This window comes from Entelurus aequoreus, linkage group LG11 (genome assembly GCF_033978785.1).
Source record: "Entelurus aequoreus isolate RoL-2023_Sb linkage group LG11, RoL_Eaeq_v1.1, whole genome shotgun sequence".
In the NCBI taxonomy this organism is placed as follows: domain Eukaryota; kingdom Metazoa; phylum Chordata; class Actinopteri; order Syngnathiformes; family Syngnathidae; genus Entelurus; species Entelurus aequoreus.
This window is the reverse complement of record NC_084741.1, coordinates 49,748,234-49,765,919: the sequence shown is the minus strand read 5'-3', so window position 1 is coordinate 49,765,919 and position 17,686 is coordinate 49,748,234. Positions and strand designations below refer to the sequence as shown.

The 17,686-nt window shown below is 40.0% G+C and overlaps 1 long non-coding RNA gene across 1 annotated transcript; it reads right to left on the bottom strand.

Moving 5' to 3' along the window:
- Positions 1-1,656: 1,656 nt before the first annotated feature.
- Positions 1,657-4,318, bottom strand: LOC133660712 (uncharacterized). Its single transcript, XR_009827874.1, has 3 exons — positions 3,811-4,318; positions 3,522-3,721; positions 1,657-2,358 (listed from the first exon to the last, which is right to left on the bottom strand). It is a non-coding gene; the product is annotated as an uncharacterized LOC133660712 (long non-coding RNA).
- Between the last annotated feature and the right edge of the window lie 13,368 nt (positions 4,319-17,686).

Here is a 17,686-nt window from a genome sequence, read left to right as displayed (position 1 = left end):
AATCATAAATTACAATATACATTTAAAAAAGTATCTACGTCAAGTGTGCAATACAACGGTGCTGCTTATGTTTTGAAACGCGTTATTTGTATTAATCCGTGTGGACGTATGCCTGTGTGTGATTGTGAGTGAAAGTGAACAGCGGCAATCATAAATTACAAAATAAATTTTAAAAAACATCTATGTCGTGCGTGCAATACAACTGTGCTGCTTTTATTTTGAAAATTGTTGTTTACGGACGAATGTCCGTGTGTAACCTGTGAGTGAAGGTGCACAGCGACAAGTGATGCCCAGTTACCACCAAGATGTCAGCTCACGCTAAAAAAAAGAAAAGTTGATGACGAATGCCATGTTTTCAACAAGACATGGACTGCCAAGTATTTCTTTACAGAGATGAAAGGTAAAGCAGTGTGCTTAATTTGTGGTACAGAGGTTGCTGTGTTTAAATAATATAATTTGAATCGCTACTACACGACGAAGCACGAGGAAAAATACCGGAATCTGTCTGATGAAGCGTGCGCAAGGGAGGCTGATGCGTTGATGGTAAAACTGCAAACCCAACAAGGACTTTTTGCCAAATTTCACACCCCCAGAGATGCAGCCGTCAGGATAAGTTTCGTCATTTCTCACTAAATCGCCAGAAAAAGTAGGGCGTTTTCTGACGGAGAGTGTATTAAGGAGTGCTTATTGGACTCTGTTGCGCTGATATACCCAGAGAAGAGGGGCGCATTTGAGAACGTGTCACTCTCCCGACGCACTGTAACGAGGCGGGTTGAGACCATCGCTGGAAACTTGGAGCTTCAGCTGAAGAACAGAACGGCCGACTTTGACTGTTTTCCGCTGGCTTTGGATGGGAGCTGCGATGTACGTGACACCGCCCAGCTGCTCATCTTCTTACGTGGGATAACTGCAGACTTTCAAATCACGGAGGAGCTGGCAGCCATGCAGTCAATTAAAGAGACAACCACAGGTAATGACTTGTTCACATAGGTAAATGGACATGTTAGGACTGAAATGGGACAAGCTGGCAGGTGTGACAATAGATGGTTGTCCAAATCTGACGGGTTAAAAATGTTGGACTTTTAAAAAGGATGCAGGATAAAGTGATATAAATTAACCCTGTGCAGAAATGGACATTTTTGCATTGTATTAAACATCAGGAAGTGTTGTGTAAGACAGTGTTAAAAATAAAACCACCAAAAGCAATCTGCTTTTGTATAAAGTTAAGTTAGGTTAAATGAAATTATTATTATTATTATTATTATTATTATTATTATTAATCTTACGGTACATCAAAAATAATATTGAGCAAAATGTAATTGAAATATTGTCGATGTGGCCCTCCAGCAGTGCTCGGGTTGCTCATGAGGCCCCCGGTAAAACTTAATTGCCCACCCTTGAGTTAGTATGTTGGCTGCACAGTTGGGAGATCTCTTTGGGATCCAAACCCTTCTTTTGCATGTTCTCCTGGTTTGCATGTTCTCCCGGTGCTTGTGTGAGGGTTTTCTCCAAGAACTCTGGCTTCCTCTAACATTCCAAAAATATGCAAGTTAGGCTAATTGGCGACTCTAAATTGTCAACCTTTTAACCACAACCATTGTCAAATAATGTCTGAATTGTGTTATGATCTCACATAACAGTTTATTCATAACACAACAAAAAGTCCATTTGTTTTTTTACTGTCTAAAAATTTAAAAAATATGTACAATACAGTGTGTGCTACATGTTCAAATTTAATAATTTAGGAAAGGCAAGACAATTATATTTATAAAGCACCATTCGTACACAAAGCAATTTAAAGTGTTTTAAAAAAAATTTAAAAAAGGAAAAATAATTCAACTTAAAATCATTAAAAACAATCATAATTTGTTAAACATCAATCAAATACTGTAGAAGAAATACTTTCAGTTGTCAAATGCACAATTAAATAAAAGTGTTTTCAGTCTGGATTTGAACATTGCCATTGTTGAGGCCCATCTCACATCATCAGGAAGACTATTCCAGAAAATAGGAGCATAAAACTGAAACACAGTGTCGCCTTGTTTGGTACTACCTCAGGTCACCAGCAGGAGACCAGTCCCTGAGGTTCTCAGAGCTGGAGATGGTTCATATGTCTCTAACATGTCAGAGATGTACTTCAGCACAAGACCATGAAAAGACGTGTACACAAGGAAAGCTGTTTTAAAGTCTATTTTCTAAGCAACAGGAAACCAGTGCATTGACCTAAGCACTGGACTAATACGGTCATATTTCTTGGTTCGAGTCAGGATTTGAGCAGCAGTATTTTGGATGTACTGCAGCTGCTGTGCAGGTTGTTTCGAGACCCCAATGAGAAGGCCATTAGAGTAGTCTAACCTGCTGGAGACAAAGGCATGGGTTAGTCTTTCTAAGTCTGAATTAGACATTATTCCTCTGATTTTGTCAATGTTTTTCTGGTGGTAAAAAGCTGCTGATGTAATTGACCTAATGTGGCCATTTAAGTTCAAGTCTGAGTCCATTATTACCCCTACATTTCTAACCTGATTATTAGGTTTCAAGGAGGGCCTCAATGTGACTAATAATAGTTTCGCTTTGCTTCTGTGTGCCAGACAACGATTTCAGTTTTGTTATGCATCCAGACACTGATCTGTTCCATGCAGGGAAAAAGTGAATCAACAGGCCGACGTTCACCTGCAATCAGTAATACATATATCTGAGTGTCATCTGCATTGTTGTGGTAGGACTCGAAACTACGTGCCAGCTGACCTAGCGGCAGCATGTATAAGTTAAACAATAGGGGTCCCAAAATCGAGCTATGAGGAACCCCACAGGCCTTTTGGTCAAAGACACAGTTACCAATTTCAACAAAGTATGTTCTATTATCGAGATAAGTTAAATGCAGAACCGGATATTCTGACCCAGTTTGCTAATCTCTGTATTAAGATTGTATGGTCAACTGTGTCAAAGGCAGCGCTCAGGTCCAACAGAGCCAAGACAGAGACTTTTCCTGCATCTGTGTTCAGGTAGATATCAATCAATCAATCAATCATTGTTTTTTTTATATAGCCCTAAATCACAAAAGTCTCAAAGGGCTGCACAAGCCACAACGACATCCTCGGCACAGAGCCCACACAAGGGACGTCGATGTGAATGACAATGAGAAACCTTGGGGAGGATCGCATATGTGGATAACCCCCCCTCTAAGTACAGTCCCTAGTGGATCCAACATAACAGTAAGAGATATCATTTGTCACCTCGATCAGCGCCATTTCAGTGCTGTGGTGGGGCCTAAAGCCTGATTGCAAAGTATCAAACACATTGTTAAACAGGAGAAAAGTTATGGATTGGACCGGGGAGATGACGGCTCAGACACCAGGGGACAGTAATGTTCAATAATTTATTGTATATATAGTCAATATATATAATAATAATAATAATAATAAATACTAACTAATAAACTACACTAAGGAAATGGAGAGTCTCAAAACCCAAGAGTGTAAGTGTGTGAGGCTATGCGTGTAGTTAGCTGAGGTGTGTGTTACCAAGTGTTGTCGAGAGCGAAGGAACACGGAAGTCCGTGGGGCAGGCAGATGATCCAGGGGCGGAAGCGGGGTCGAGAGGTAGGAGCGAGTCGTCGTAGTCCGGGGGCTAGCAAGGAGTCGAGAACCAGGAAGCACGAGGGAGGCAGGGAAGATCCAGGAGCACAAGACGCCTAGCTTGACTCAGGGATGCACACAGGGAACTGCGGGGTGAGGGAGGACACGACAATTAACGCAGGGAAAACACATAGATCAGGACAGAAGGCAACTAGGAAGCTGGAGACGAGCTTACGGTACGCCAACAGAAGTTTATATTCCGGCCCGGGATGGCAGGTTGAGCAGGCTTATGAAGGCAGCTCGCTCATTGTGGGCAGGTGCGCAGATTGCAGATTGTCTGCAGGTGCGCGAAGGCACGCCCGCAGCGGAGAGAGAACACCTGTGGGCGTGGTCCGCGGTGCGCCCGTCAGGATGCAAAGATGAGGGCGCATTGGAATGCGCCCTGCCCGTGACAAGAAAGTCACAAAGATGTTGGTAAACAACTTCTTTTTTACTCTTAATCCTGTGAAAAAAGCAAAGTTTAGGAGTTATAACACATAATGAAGTTTGATGGTACTTAAAATAATACAAACTCAATACAGTGGTACCCAGGAATATGTGTTGAATTGGTTCAGAACCCAAAACACTTGTATCTCAAATCAATGTTTTCCCATTGAAATTAATTAAAACCAAGTTATTCCATGCTTGGTCCCCAAAAACAGCACAGTTGTGGCACGCCTTTTAAAAAGAAAAAAAAAACAAAACTTTTAGATAATAAAGACACGTACAAACAACTACAGTAGTTTTATGAAGTAATGTCATAATAACATACAGCATTTACCTAGTAGAGTGGATTTATACGGTATCTACTTCAAGCGGCTTCTCCGTCAAGCACACCATCAGCAGTTTCTTCATATTTTCATAAATAAAATCTGCCGTTTAGATATTATTTCAACATTCTTGGCCTGCGTTAGACTCATATTGCTTCGGTACGGTGCAGACTTGCGGTGATAAGCTCCAACTGCTTTGCCAAGTCGGCTACACACTGTCATGTTTTTGATTATTTTGATCTTTAATTCAATGAATATCACCCACTTCTTCTTCTCAGCACTGTATTTCACACTCACTTTCTTTCTTTCCATGCTTGGAAAAACAAAGTTATGTCGATCTCTAGCTCTAAGCTAAGGCTCGCAACTAAGACACTGCATGTTTGTGTCTCCCATGTATGTAAGTGGTGCATAGGCTTTTAACCTGAGTTCTTGCTCACAACCTAAAACATAACAATTAGCAGAGAGACATCTCGTTTCCTGAAAAACCTGTTAGCTAAGGCACTTGTATCCGGAGGTACCACTGTATTTGAGAACATACTTTCTATCTCTAAGCAGAAAACATGTGAAGATGTTTGATTATACAACTCAATATTTTACAAGTTAAAACCATCCAGGAACAAATCGATGCACTTATTTAAGTCACTGCCTAATAAGGACAGGGAACATATTGTTGAATGTTAAATTTGACTGCTCTGCTACTTCTTTCAATTACTAAAATCTTCCAAAACCCAAACATTTGTTGCTTTACAAAGCAATATTAAGTAAACTTAAAGGGGCTTTTTGCAACAATTACACAGATGCCGAGAAGGCGCCAACTTTCCAATGTATTTTACACATATTTTACATTTTACACGGCTTCTCCCACGTAATGATACAGTATGTGACACCATGAATTGATTAACGTGGACCCCGACTTAAACAGGTTGAAAAACTTACCATCTAGTGGTCAATTGTACGGAATATGTACTGTACTGTGCAATGTACTTATAAAAGTTTCAATCAATCAATCAAAACACACATGCATTAGCTTTAGGCGTTGTTAGCTAATAATAGCAATTTGGATAGCTAGCGTTAGCTGTCATTGATTGCATATTCTATCATAACAACAACATAACTGCAAATTGTTCGTCGTTTCTCTTGCACTGCTTTTGTATGTGTGCAGGCGCTGTCTGTGCATACATGTTCACCACCGTAAACAACAATCATTTTATTCGGGCCGGTAAACGTTTTTTTATTACATAAACTCTGTAATCGTGAAAAATATAGACAATCATCAAACAGATGTGTTCTGATAACCATTATTAGTGACATAAGCTAACCGGTGTTGTTCTTGTCATATTTTTTCCTTTGAAAAATGTAACTGTGAGGAAGTTGCAAATAGCACCTTTAAGTTATTGAACATTTTAAATGGTTTTAAATTGTGGGCCCTGAAGCAGTGCCACAATTTTGGAAATGTTCTGGTAATAAGACTCACAATTTTTGACCATGATGATGATACACTATATTGCCAAAAGTATTTGGCCACCTGCTTTGACTCACAGATGAACTTGAAGTGCCATCCCATCCCTAACCCATAGGGTTTAATATGATGTCGGTCCACCTTTTGCAGCTATTAAAGCTTCAACTCTTCTGGGAAGGCTGTCACAAGATTGCGGAGTGGGTTTATAGGAATTTTCGACCATTCTTTCATAAGCGCATTGGTGAGGTCACACACTGATGTTGGTCGACAAGGCCTGGCTCTCAATCTCCGATCTAATTCATCCCAAAGGTGTTCTATCGGGTTAAGGTCAGGACTCTGTGCAGGCCAGTCAAGTTCATACCATGAATTGATTTATGTGGACCCCGACTTAAACAAGTTGAAAAACGTATTCGGGTGTTACCATTTAGTGGTCAATTGTACGGAATATGTACTGTACTGTGCAATCTACTAATAAAAGTTTCAATCAATCAATCAATCCACACCAGACTTTGTCATCCATGTCTTTATGGATCTTGCTTTATGCACTGGTGCACAGTCATGTTGGAAGAGGAAGGGGCCCGCTCCAAACTGTTCCCACAAAGTTGGGAGCATGGAATTGTCCAACATGTTTGGTATCCTTGATCATTCAAAGTTCCTTTTGCTGGAACTAAGGGGCCAAGCCCAACTCCTGAAAAAACAACGCCCTACCATAATTCCTCCTCCATCAAATTTCACACTCGGCACAATGCAGTCCGAAATGTACCGTTCAAACCCAGACTCGTCCATCAGATTGCCGGATGGAAAAGTGTAATTCATCACTTCAGAGAACGCGTCTCCACTGCTCTAGAGTCTAGTGGCGACATGCTTTACACCACTTCATCCGACACTTTGCATTGGACTTGGTGATGTATGGCTTAGATACAACTGCTCAGCCATGAAAACCCATTCCATGAAGCTCTCTGCGTACTGTACGTGGGCTAATAGGAAGGTCACATGACGTTTGGAGGTCTGTAGCAACTGACTGTGCAGAAAGTCTTTGCACTATGTGCTTCAGCATCCGCTGACCCTTCTCTGTCAGTTAACGTGGCCTACCACTTTGTGGCTGAGTTGCTGTTGTTCCCAAACTCTTCCATTTCCTTATAATAAAGCCAACAGTTGACTTTGGAATATTTAGGAGCGAGGACATTTCACGACTGGATTTGTTGTACAGGTGGCATCCTATGACAGTTCCACGCTGGAAATCACTGAGAGCGCCCCATTCTTTCACAAATATTTGTAGAAACAGGCTCCATGCCTAAGTGCTTGATTTTATACGCCTGTGGCCGGGCCAAGTGATTAGGACACCTGATTCTGATCATTTGGATGGGTGGCCAAATACTTTTGGCAATATAGTGTATGTGTGTGTGTGTGTGTGTAATGTAATGTTCCATGCGTGGAGAAAAGATAATTGAAAGTAAGTGGTCCCTATTTCTCTATTTCTCTGTTGTACTGAACAACCCAGAGAGATTTGAGAAGTCATTTAGCTTTGCCACTTCAAAGAAAAAGATGTGTGTGAAAATGATGATAGCAATGTGGACACCCACACACAAGTGTTTTTTTTTTTTTTTTTACTCCTACGGTATGTTATTGCAGCATAAAGGGAACAAAAGACTGAAAGCAGCACTATGAAAATGACTTCTAGGCACTTTTTCACTATTGTGTGAGTCATGCTCATCAGTTTGTCTATTGTGTCTTACTTAGCCTGCTACTATTAAACGGTGACTGTTCCTTTGTTTAATTTGACCACAACATCACTGCAAAAGTGCTGCCAGGTGTTTGAGGTCTGTTAACTTACAGTAGTTTTAAATAAATATACATATTAAACAAAACAAAACAAAATATCTATATATATGTCTATATCTATATATATATATATATATATATATATATATATATATATATATATATATATATATATATATATATATATATATATATATATATATATATATATATATATATATATATATATATATATACACTACCGTTCAAAAGTTTGGGGTCACCCAAACAATTTTGTGGAATAGCCTTCATTTCTAAGAACAAGAATAGACTGTCGAGTTTCAGATGAAAGTTCTCTTTTTCTGGCCATTTTGAGCATTTAATTGACCCCACAAATGTGATGCTCCAGAAACTCAATCTGCTCAAAGGAAGATCAGTTTTGTAGCTTCTGTAATGAGCTAAACTGTTTTCAGATGTGTGAACATGATTGCATAAGGGTTTTCTAATCATCAATTAGCCTTCTGAGCCAATGAGCAAACACATTGTACCATTAGAACACTGGAGTGATAGTTGCTGGAAATGAGCCTCTATACACCTATGTAGATATTGCACCAAAAACCAGACAATTGCAGCTAGAATAGTCATTTACCACATTAGCAATGTATAGAGTGTATTTATTTAAAGTTAAGACTAGTTTAAAGTTATCTTCATTGAAAAGTACAGTACTTTTCCTTCAAAAATAAGGACATTTCAATGTGACCCCAAACTTTTGAATGGTAGTGTGTATATATATATATATATATATATATATATATATATATATATATATATATATATATATATATATATATATATATATGTATATATATATATATATATATATGTATATATATATATATATATATATATATATATATATATATATATATATATATATATATATATATATATATATATATACAGTATACACATAGATATATATATATGTATAAATATATATATTCATCCATCCATCCATCTTCTTCCGCTTATCCGAGGTCGGGTCACGGGGGCAGCAGCCTAAGCAGGGAAGCCCAGACTTCCCTCTCCCCAGCCACTTCGTCCAGCTCCTCCCGGGGGATCCAGAGGCCTTACCAGGCCAGCCGGGAGAGATAGTCTTCCCAACGTGTCCTGGGTCTTTCCCGTGGCCTCCTACCGGTCGGACGTGCCCGAAACACCTCCCTAGGGAGGCGTTCGGGTGGCATCCTGACCAGATGCCCGAACCACCTCATCTGGCTCCTCTCGAAATATATATATATATATATAGCATCTGATATAGTTCAACATAAAATAATGCACATATAGAGTGTGCAATTCATTATAGTGTAATTAAATTAGTTGAACGGATTGTACAAGGTTTGTAAACAATGGGTCAGTAAATGACAGAAAAGCTACATATTTAGCAGTACAAAGTGTAGTACTAGTTAGTACCCCAGTGTTGAAGTGTGTATTTCTAACATGCTAGCAAATGTAAAAGGGGGTTTAAAGCAAATGTTCTTGTATTATTGTCAAAAACAGTGCATTCAATCGATCGCAACTGGACTGTTTGGTTTGGATTGACCAATCTAAGTCTATGAGCATGAACTAATGATGAGAGGCGAAACGTCTTCTAAGACAAACCAAACAGTCCAGTTGCGATCAATTGAATGCCCTGAAAAAAAGAGCTAAACTTTTTTTTTCTTTCCCTGATACAAGTACAAGAACAAGAGTTGCTTTTAACCCCCTTTTTACACTTGCTCGCATATTGGAAATACACACTTGGGTACTAAATAGAATTAGCATTAGTATTAATAGAAGATAAACGTATTTTAAGACAAACCAAACAGTCCTGTTGCCATTAATTGAACGCCCTGAGATGACAATGACCTGGATGAATAAGAACATCCAAAGACATATAGCTGTTTTTATCTTACCTGTCATTTAAATCTGGACGATTATTCACAGAGTATCGCATTAATACTGTATACATTTGAGCTATCAAACGATTAAAATATTTAATCATGATTATTGAACGCGCAAAACTAGAAAAATGTTGTAAAAAGGCTAAAAACATCTCAAAAGCACACTGTGGAGGGGGGCGTGGCCTGCGGGTCTGCCGCGGAACGGGGTGTGTCAGGACCAGCCTCAAAGACAGCGACAGGTGCGTAGATGGCCCAGGTGGGCCTTGTTATCTAATCACCTGTCGCCTTTATTAGCAGCAACCGTGATGAGACGAGTAGTTGGAGTTGGATGTGCTGCTGAGAGACACAGACGCAGTAAAGACACTTTGCTGAAAAGCAAAAGACTTTGCACGATTTGAGGAAAATAAAACAGTGCTCTCCTGGCAGTGTGTGGTGGTCTGAAGAACCCACTAGAGGGCAACTTCTACACACACAAAGTAGCGATGACAGCTGTTGTAAGTTTTACTGTGAAGTATACTGTTTAACAGCTATTTTAAATGGCATGTTTACATGATTATAGCTGAGCTGTTAATATTCATTTATGTTAATGTATACTTATATGTGAGCTAAAATAACAGTAGATGGTGAAAGTAGAGGCTTATTATTTTGGACCAAAATAACTGCATTTCCCAGGATCTCATTTTGTCAATAGCGAACTCATAATGAATTATGATTAATCGCCAATACAGTCAAACCTGTGTTAGCGGGCACTTTCCTATGGCGGTCACTTGCTGATACCGGCCACAAAAAAGTTCCTCGCAGAAAAAAAAAGTTGTGATATATACCTTGTAAACTAATGTATGTTTTTTCCGTGCTTAATTAATGTCTGTAATCAATAATGAACACTGTTCTGTTGTTGTCTCTTGTTGCTACATTGCTGTCAACTTTTTTGTTTGTTTTTGGCATTGTAATTATTGTTCGAATTGTGCGGGATGTATGGAGTGTCACAAATGATTGTTGTTTTTGTTTTTACTGCTGATCTTCAAAGTAAACATACACACGTACATGTATACGTAATTGTTGAAAGGTCAACATGTGGGGAAATTCAAAATGCCGGCCAACCTGCGTATAGTGGCCACCTGTCTATAGCGGTCACTTTCTTTGAGTGGTCACTATAGACAGGTCTGACTGTAGAATTGTTGTTGTTTTTTAATCTTTGATACGTTCACATACAACTGTTTGTTTGAATAATGCAAATGTAAAATGTTTTAAATTAAGTTTTCCTCATTGATTCATAATTGCACGTGTCATTTGCAGACATGTGTCTGTAGGTGTGCCAAGTTAAGGACAAACTACCGGAACCTACTGACGCCATTGTTTTTTTGCTTTGTTATGGGGACAGAAAAGCAAGCCCAAATAGGCAACCAAATGTTCAAATGCAAGCCCAAAAAACGAACTGCAGGTCAGTGCATACGTCAGTGCAAAGATGAGTGAAGAGACTCAGACTGTTGCGTTCAGGGTCAAACTTCACGTTGAAATACCCGATGGGACTTCATATTATTCGGTTAACAAGTTTTGAGCAAAAAAATTACGTGCATTCAAATAAAACATTTAAAAATGTTCCTGTATCAAAACCTCACAATAAAATGCATCTAAATATCGGGGTCTTTTTTCTAGTTAATTTGAATGATGCAAGCATGTAAAGTAGTGATTATTCCAAATTCAAAAATAATTGAAGCAATAAAATAAGCCTGAAATTGTAAATCAATTATGACACTTCTTCTTCTTCTTGATGTTTATTCCATCAAAGTCTAAAAGCTAATTATATTTGAGCTTATTAGCCGAAAGAACCTTTATAATTAAAGTGGGAAGGATTATATTGTTTAATGTTGTCTTGATGGAAGTGGCTGCAGGGGGAAACCTACTCAGCCTAATTAAACAAAGGACTCGTTTCATTAAATACAATTAAATATTTATGTCTAAGATAGACATTATCAATTTTTTACCTGAGACTCAGCTGAAAAACACATTTTCCTTTAATTTGTGTAGCTTTTCCTGCAAAAGGCGCACTGTTTTTTGTAGAAGCAGACATCTTTTATTAGTGACCAAGAGGGCAAATGTTTTTTTTGTTTTAAACTAATAGCTGGGCAATAAGGCTATCAAACATTTTCACAATGACTTGCTGATGCAATCAATAATTGCTGGCGCAGTACGAGATTTGCACTTTTTGTGTGGAAGGTAATTTTCTTAGTTGCATATTAAAACTGCGATTAAGTGCCCCTGTGGGACAAGAACCGTATAAGTTAATGGCTCCTGTTTTACTGCACTTGTCAGGTCCCTTTCACTGCCCCTCTGTACGTTCCTCCAAGAAAGCAATACTGTGGTATTTCTCAGCGGGGATAGCAGAGGAGCTAAAAATATTTTTTTTCACAGATTTGTCTTTAAAAGTTAACAAGGGCAATGCATGACATATTTTGTGTTAACAAGGGAGATGCTGTCCCCTACCAGTGAAATTGCCCCACTCGCATTAAAAGCCACCGGGGTATGAAGCAGGAGCCGTCGCTGTGAGGGATGAAGGCCATTGAGTTGAGCTTGTTGAGTTTAATGGAGCAGGGAGGCTATAGTAGAAGTAATGGCTGATTGTGAGCTTAGCGAGGCCTGTCAGGTACCACAGGGACATGAGAGGAAGGTTAGGCTGTATCATGACACTTCCTGATAGCTTTGTCACAACGTTGCAAAAATACTACATCTACTTTAGTTGTCTTTTTCACTCTCTCCTTGCTATTTGTAACCAAAACAAAGGCTGAAAAAAGGATTGCTTTCCATGTTTCTATAGAGCGACATTCAAAGTACCCAAAACTTTGCCGATTAGCTGTGTTGACAGTGTCATACATTCAGTAGAACCTCAATTTATGAACTTAATTGTTTTTTTTAAAAGGCTCTTATTTTGAAAAGTTGCTATATTGAAGCAAACATCTTCATTAGAAACTATGTAAACATGAATAAAGGGTTCCAGCCTTGACAAAAGTCCATATTTTAGTAAAGGTTTGTACACCTTGACCACAATATTGTCACGGCACAGCGGTTCCTAATCTGCAATCTGCACACCTAACGCCGATGAGGCGCCACGCTTCTTAAGCCAGCGCAACCTGCGTTCCAGCACCAGAACGTAGCTACCTGTTCCGGTACAGTAAGCCTACACGTCTGTAGCTCTATGTGCATTTGCTCTCTGTGTTTCTCCTCCTCTGTGCTCATCGTCTTGTGTCCTGTGTCGCCATCCAGCAGCGTTCCTCCGTTTCCTGGTTTCGAGCTGTGTGTCTCATCTCCGCAAATTCCCTCTGGTTCCCTGGCTGCCTTCCTGGATCTCAACCTCTCGCCTGGACACGGACCTTGACGCCTCGCTCCTGCCCCTGACCTCTTGCCTGTCCCTGGACCTCCGAGCTTGCCTTGCCCTCCCTGGACTTCCGCACCTCGCTCAACACGCACCTTCAACAACTCCTGGTAACACTCCTCATCTAATCACTTTACATAGTCTCACCACACATATTTGGATTAGTTACACGCCTCATTCCTTTGTTATTATAAGTAGAGCTAAACGACATCCCTGCCTCTGTGCCGTCTCCTTCCCCCACTGTACCGTAACAAATACAACGCACTATACAGTACTGTAAAATAAACAAACAAAACAATGAGGTGATGGATAGGGAAGTATATCGTTAAGATTTTATCTATACAGATACTAATATCAATATTCCTTATCCATACCGGTATTAAAATTATTGTTTTTTACACAGCTTTATTATTATTGTCACCTTATTTGTGATTATTCCAAGCTGATTATCAAATCTTAAGGCTGGGCAATATGGCAAAATAAAAGATAAATCATTCGATCTCGATTAACCTTCTTAAACTGCCAGTTTTACGCATCTGTACTAGAAAACAAATAAACTATGGATTAGTTGAACACTTTATTAACATTCTCAGTAAATAAAGATAGAACATTTATTACGTGCGATGGTGAAGGAGACGGCACTGAGACAGGAGTGTCGCTTAGCCTTAGGCGTGTTTATTACAATAATAGAATGACGTGTGCAAGTAATCCAAATATTTATGGTGTGACTATGTGTTGAGTTTAGCTGAGTGTTACCAGGAGTTGTTGAAGGTGCGTGTTGAGGAAGGTGCGGAAGTCCAGAAGGACGGAGGCAGGTTCGGAGGTCCGTGGGCAAGCGAGAGGTCAAGGGCAGGAGCGAGGCGTCAGAGTCCGTGTCCAGGCGAGAGGTCGGGATCCAGGAAGGCAGCAAGAAGACAGGAGGGAATCCGGGGAGACGAGACACACAGCTCGAATCCAGGAAACGAAGAGTAGTGTAGGAGACAAGTAGCTATGTTCTGGCACTGGAACGAAGGATCCGTTGGCTTATGAAGGACGTGGAGCTCTCATCAGCGGCAGGTGTGTTGATTGCGGAGGTGCGGCCGCAGCAGGAGAGGAACGCCCATGGGCGTGTCCAGAGGCGCGCTGAGAGGAGCGCACAGCAGGCTGTGTGGTAGCAGAAGCTTGAGCCGTAACAAAACTAAATAAAAAAAAAATCTAAATAACTTAATATTGTACCAATAAATTCAAGGTGACATGATTTCAGGTAAAAGCAAGCACACACAAGGATGCAACAGGTAGTTTTACACTGGTGCTCCAAATAAAGTATTAGAAGCTGTCAAGTTATCATTAACTTACCAATGAAGATCGGCGGTCACTTCCACAACTGCCTCGCATTGGCAATAGTAGCAGGTGTTTTTTTTTACACCGCTTTATGGCAACAAGTAGTCATCAAATTTGCAAAAGAAACATATCACCACAGAGAAGTCATTTGGGAACTGTTCAACTCTGTAGTTTGGAGTACGTTTCCAGAGTCAGGCTCTATGGAGGTGACTGTTTGTCAAGTGCACGGTCCTCATGAAACATGATCTCCCCTTTTCCTCTCAGTAAGCATCTCAGTCGCATTAAGCCAATTTCCGTATTTAGATTCTGTTTTAGCAAACATTCATTTTGGCCGTGACTCCAATGACACATAAATTTATGATTCTGTTTACCTCCGCTTACCTTGTAACCGGAAGTGGGGCGGTAAAAGATAGACTCCGATTGGCTGTTCCGCCGTGTCTTTTGTATGCTTTACAGTGACACCTAAATGAATGTAACAGCGGGCGCGTGTCATAATTACAAGCTGGTTTAAAAAAAAGTACCGATAGTCGTATCATTGGTCCAGAATTTTAACGGTCCTCTTGAACCGACCCAATTACTAACCTACTCAAAACCTACCCTCAGTGATGCATCAACATTCCATTTATTAACAAAGTCAAAACAACAACTGGCTGAACTGTCCTCATTTGTCACCGCCCTGCTGACACACACACACACACACACACACACACACACACACACACACACACACACACACACACACACACACACACAGACTGCCACTAGCCCTGCGGTGAACTTACAGTTTAAAACCCATCCATCCATCCATTTTATACCGCTTGTCCCTTTTTGGGGTCGCGGGGGGTGCTGGAGCCTATCTCAGCTGCATTCGGGCGGAAGGCGGGGTACACCCTGGACAAGTCGCCACCTCACAAAACTATTTAACTATTTAACTTTAACAGCCAGTAGCTACAATCATTAGGAATAGAAAATTAAATCGACTCATTTTCTTGGCGTGCTGTGGAGGGGAGGGGGGGATGTTTCCTTCTTGAATGTTTCAAACCACACATCGCTTGCCCATTGCTTTATGTGGACTCACATTGAGTTGGCCAAACATGTTAAAAAAGGCTAAACAAAAACACTTAACAAGCGCACAAAGTAGCAATTAGCACAGAAGCTAACCTCAACACTTTGCCTTGCTGACTAATGAGCACCGGAGATCGATCAGCCCGCCCAAAATGAAAATTCTGCCGGGCACAAAATTGCTGCGTTGCGAGGCACACAAATGATTGAATGAATCGTTCGTACACTAAGACAAGGTACATATTTTTTTTCGTTCTGAGATTCGTAAATTGAAAAGTTCCTGCTATTAGGGGTTCTAAATTCAAGGTTCCACTGTCCAGTATTTTCCTTATCACTTGCTAAATCCCCATTATACCGATTCTTATAGCTAGTCCGTATTGTTCTGAGAGTATTTTAATTGAAAACTTCACTTTTCATTTATCGTAATATTCGTAATGGCTTATTGATATAAGCAAACGTGCAGGCGGATTAAAAGCAGGTTTAACAAAATGAAGTACATCACAATTCTGTTTGCTTTGTGGCTCAGATAAATGTTAGCCACCAATATTTGATGTGTGCCTGTGATGGTAATACAGTGCAGGTGTTGTGATTGTTAATGGGCTGTTTTATGTTCATTGTAGTTTGCCCTCACGGTTTAACTGCTGATTGATCATTGTGTGTTCCTGCCTGTGTTGCCATAACGATCCCGATGAAAGGTTTCATTTTGTGTATTAAAGTGGAGATTACTGCTCACTTTTTTTTTTACCTTCTCTTCCCTTGTTTTTCCCTGATGGTTTCGCCTTAATCATATTTGTGTACCTCAGAGAGGTAAACACATTATGTGCTCTGATTGCACTCACATAGTCAAGCATACTGTGTGTGCCTGGGGCTACACGAGCATATATGTATGTTTAGGTGTATGGAATACATGAACAAGGCAGTGGGTAGGTTGGGCATGCAATTAAGAGTCCGTGCAGGTGGCTCTCCTCTCCTGCACTCTCAATGTTGAAGGAGTGCAGAAAAGACACCTCAGCGTTAGTGTTGTCCCGATACCAATATTTTAGTACCAGTACCGGTACCAAAATGTATTTTGGTACTTTTCTAAATAAGGGGGACCACAAAAAAATTGCATTATTGGCTCTATTTTAAAAATACATTTTAGGGTACATTAAACATGTTTCCTATTGCAAGTTTGTCCTTAAATAAAATGGTGAACATACTAGACAAATTGTCTTTTAGTAGTAAGTAAACAAACAAAGACTCCTAATTTGTCTGCTGACATACGCAGTAACATATTGTGTCATTTCTCATTGTACTTTGTCAAAATGATGAACGACAAGCTGTATAAATTGATTATTGATTATTGATTAATCAATTCTTCCATTCCATCCATACTTTCTGTTTTAATCTATCTACACTTCTGTTAAAATGTAATAACCACTTATTCTTCTGTTGTTTGATACTTTACATTAGTTCTGAGTGATACCACAAGTTTAGGTATCGATCCGATACCGAGTAATTACAGGATCATACATTGGTCATATTCAAAGTCCTCATGTGTCCAGGGACATATTTCCTGAGTTTATAAACATAATATGAATTTTTTTGTGACGATAAAAAAAATGTCTGTATTTATATTAGTATTGACTAGATACGCTATTGTACTTGGTATCATCACAGTGGATGTCAGGTGTAGATCCACCAATAGCATTTGTTTACATTCATGGTGCTAGCTTGTTGTTAGCGGCCAGCTATTGTATCCTCAAGGTGCGTAGTAAAGCATGTTTAGCTATTCCTTGTCCTGCAGGGATGATACTTGTAAGAAACATACTTTATTTGTCGCCATGGGGGCGAGGATTAGTGATTTAGAAGTATCTAAAACACTGCCGACTGCGAATGGACGTTTGCTGCTAGCTAGCTAGCCATGTCTTAAAGCACCTCTTCCTGAGTGCGTTTCAGTGTTATAACTTCACCTTTATCTTTAGTTTTTAGACCAAAATGCGTCCCTTCTCCCTTTCTTGTCCACACACTGTGCCTGCTTTTAAAAACTCTGTGATTGTGCGCTGTCGAACATGCTCTTCTGCTCGCAATACCAGCAATGTCATGACGTGACGACACGCCGTCATACCCGGGGACCGGTACTTTTCAAACAGAGTATAGTACCGTTTTTGATTCATTAGTACCGCGATACTATACCAGTACCGGTATACCGTACAACCCTTCTCATCATACATGAAGACAACTAATCTTAATCTTAGATTAAACAAATACTTTGGCCCGGTATAGCTATGGAAACACTTGCCGCAGGCTCCTAATGCACACGTTCGTGGAGGATGGTTAGCGGTGCCACAGTATGTACTGGCTGACGGCTGTCACGTACTCCAGCAAAAGCCATAAAGGCTGCTGTCATG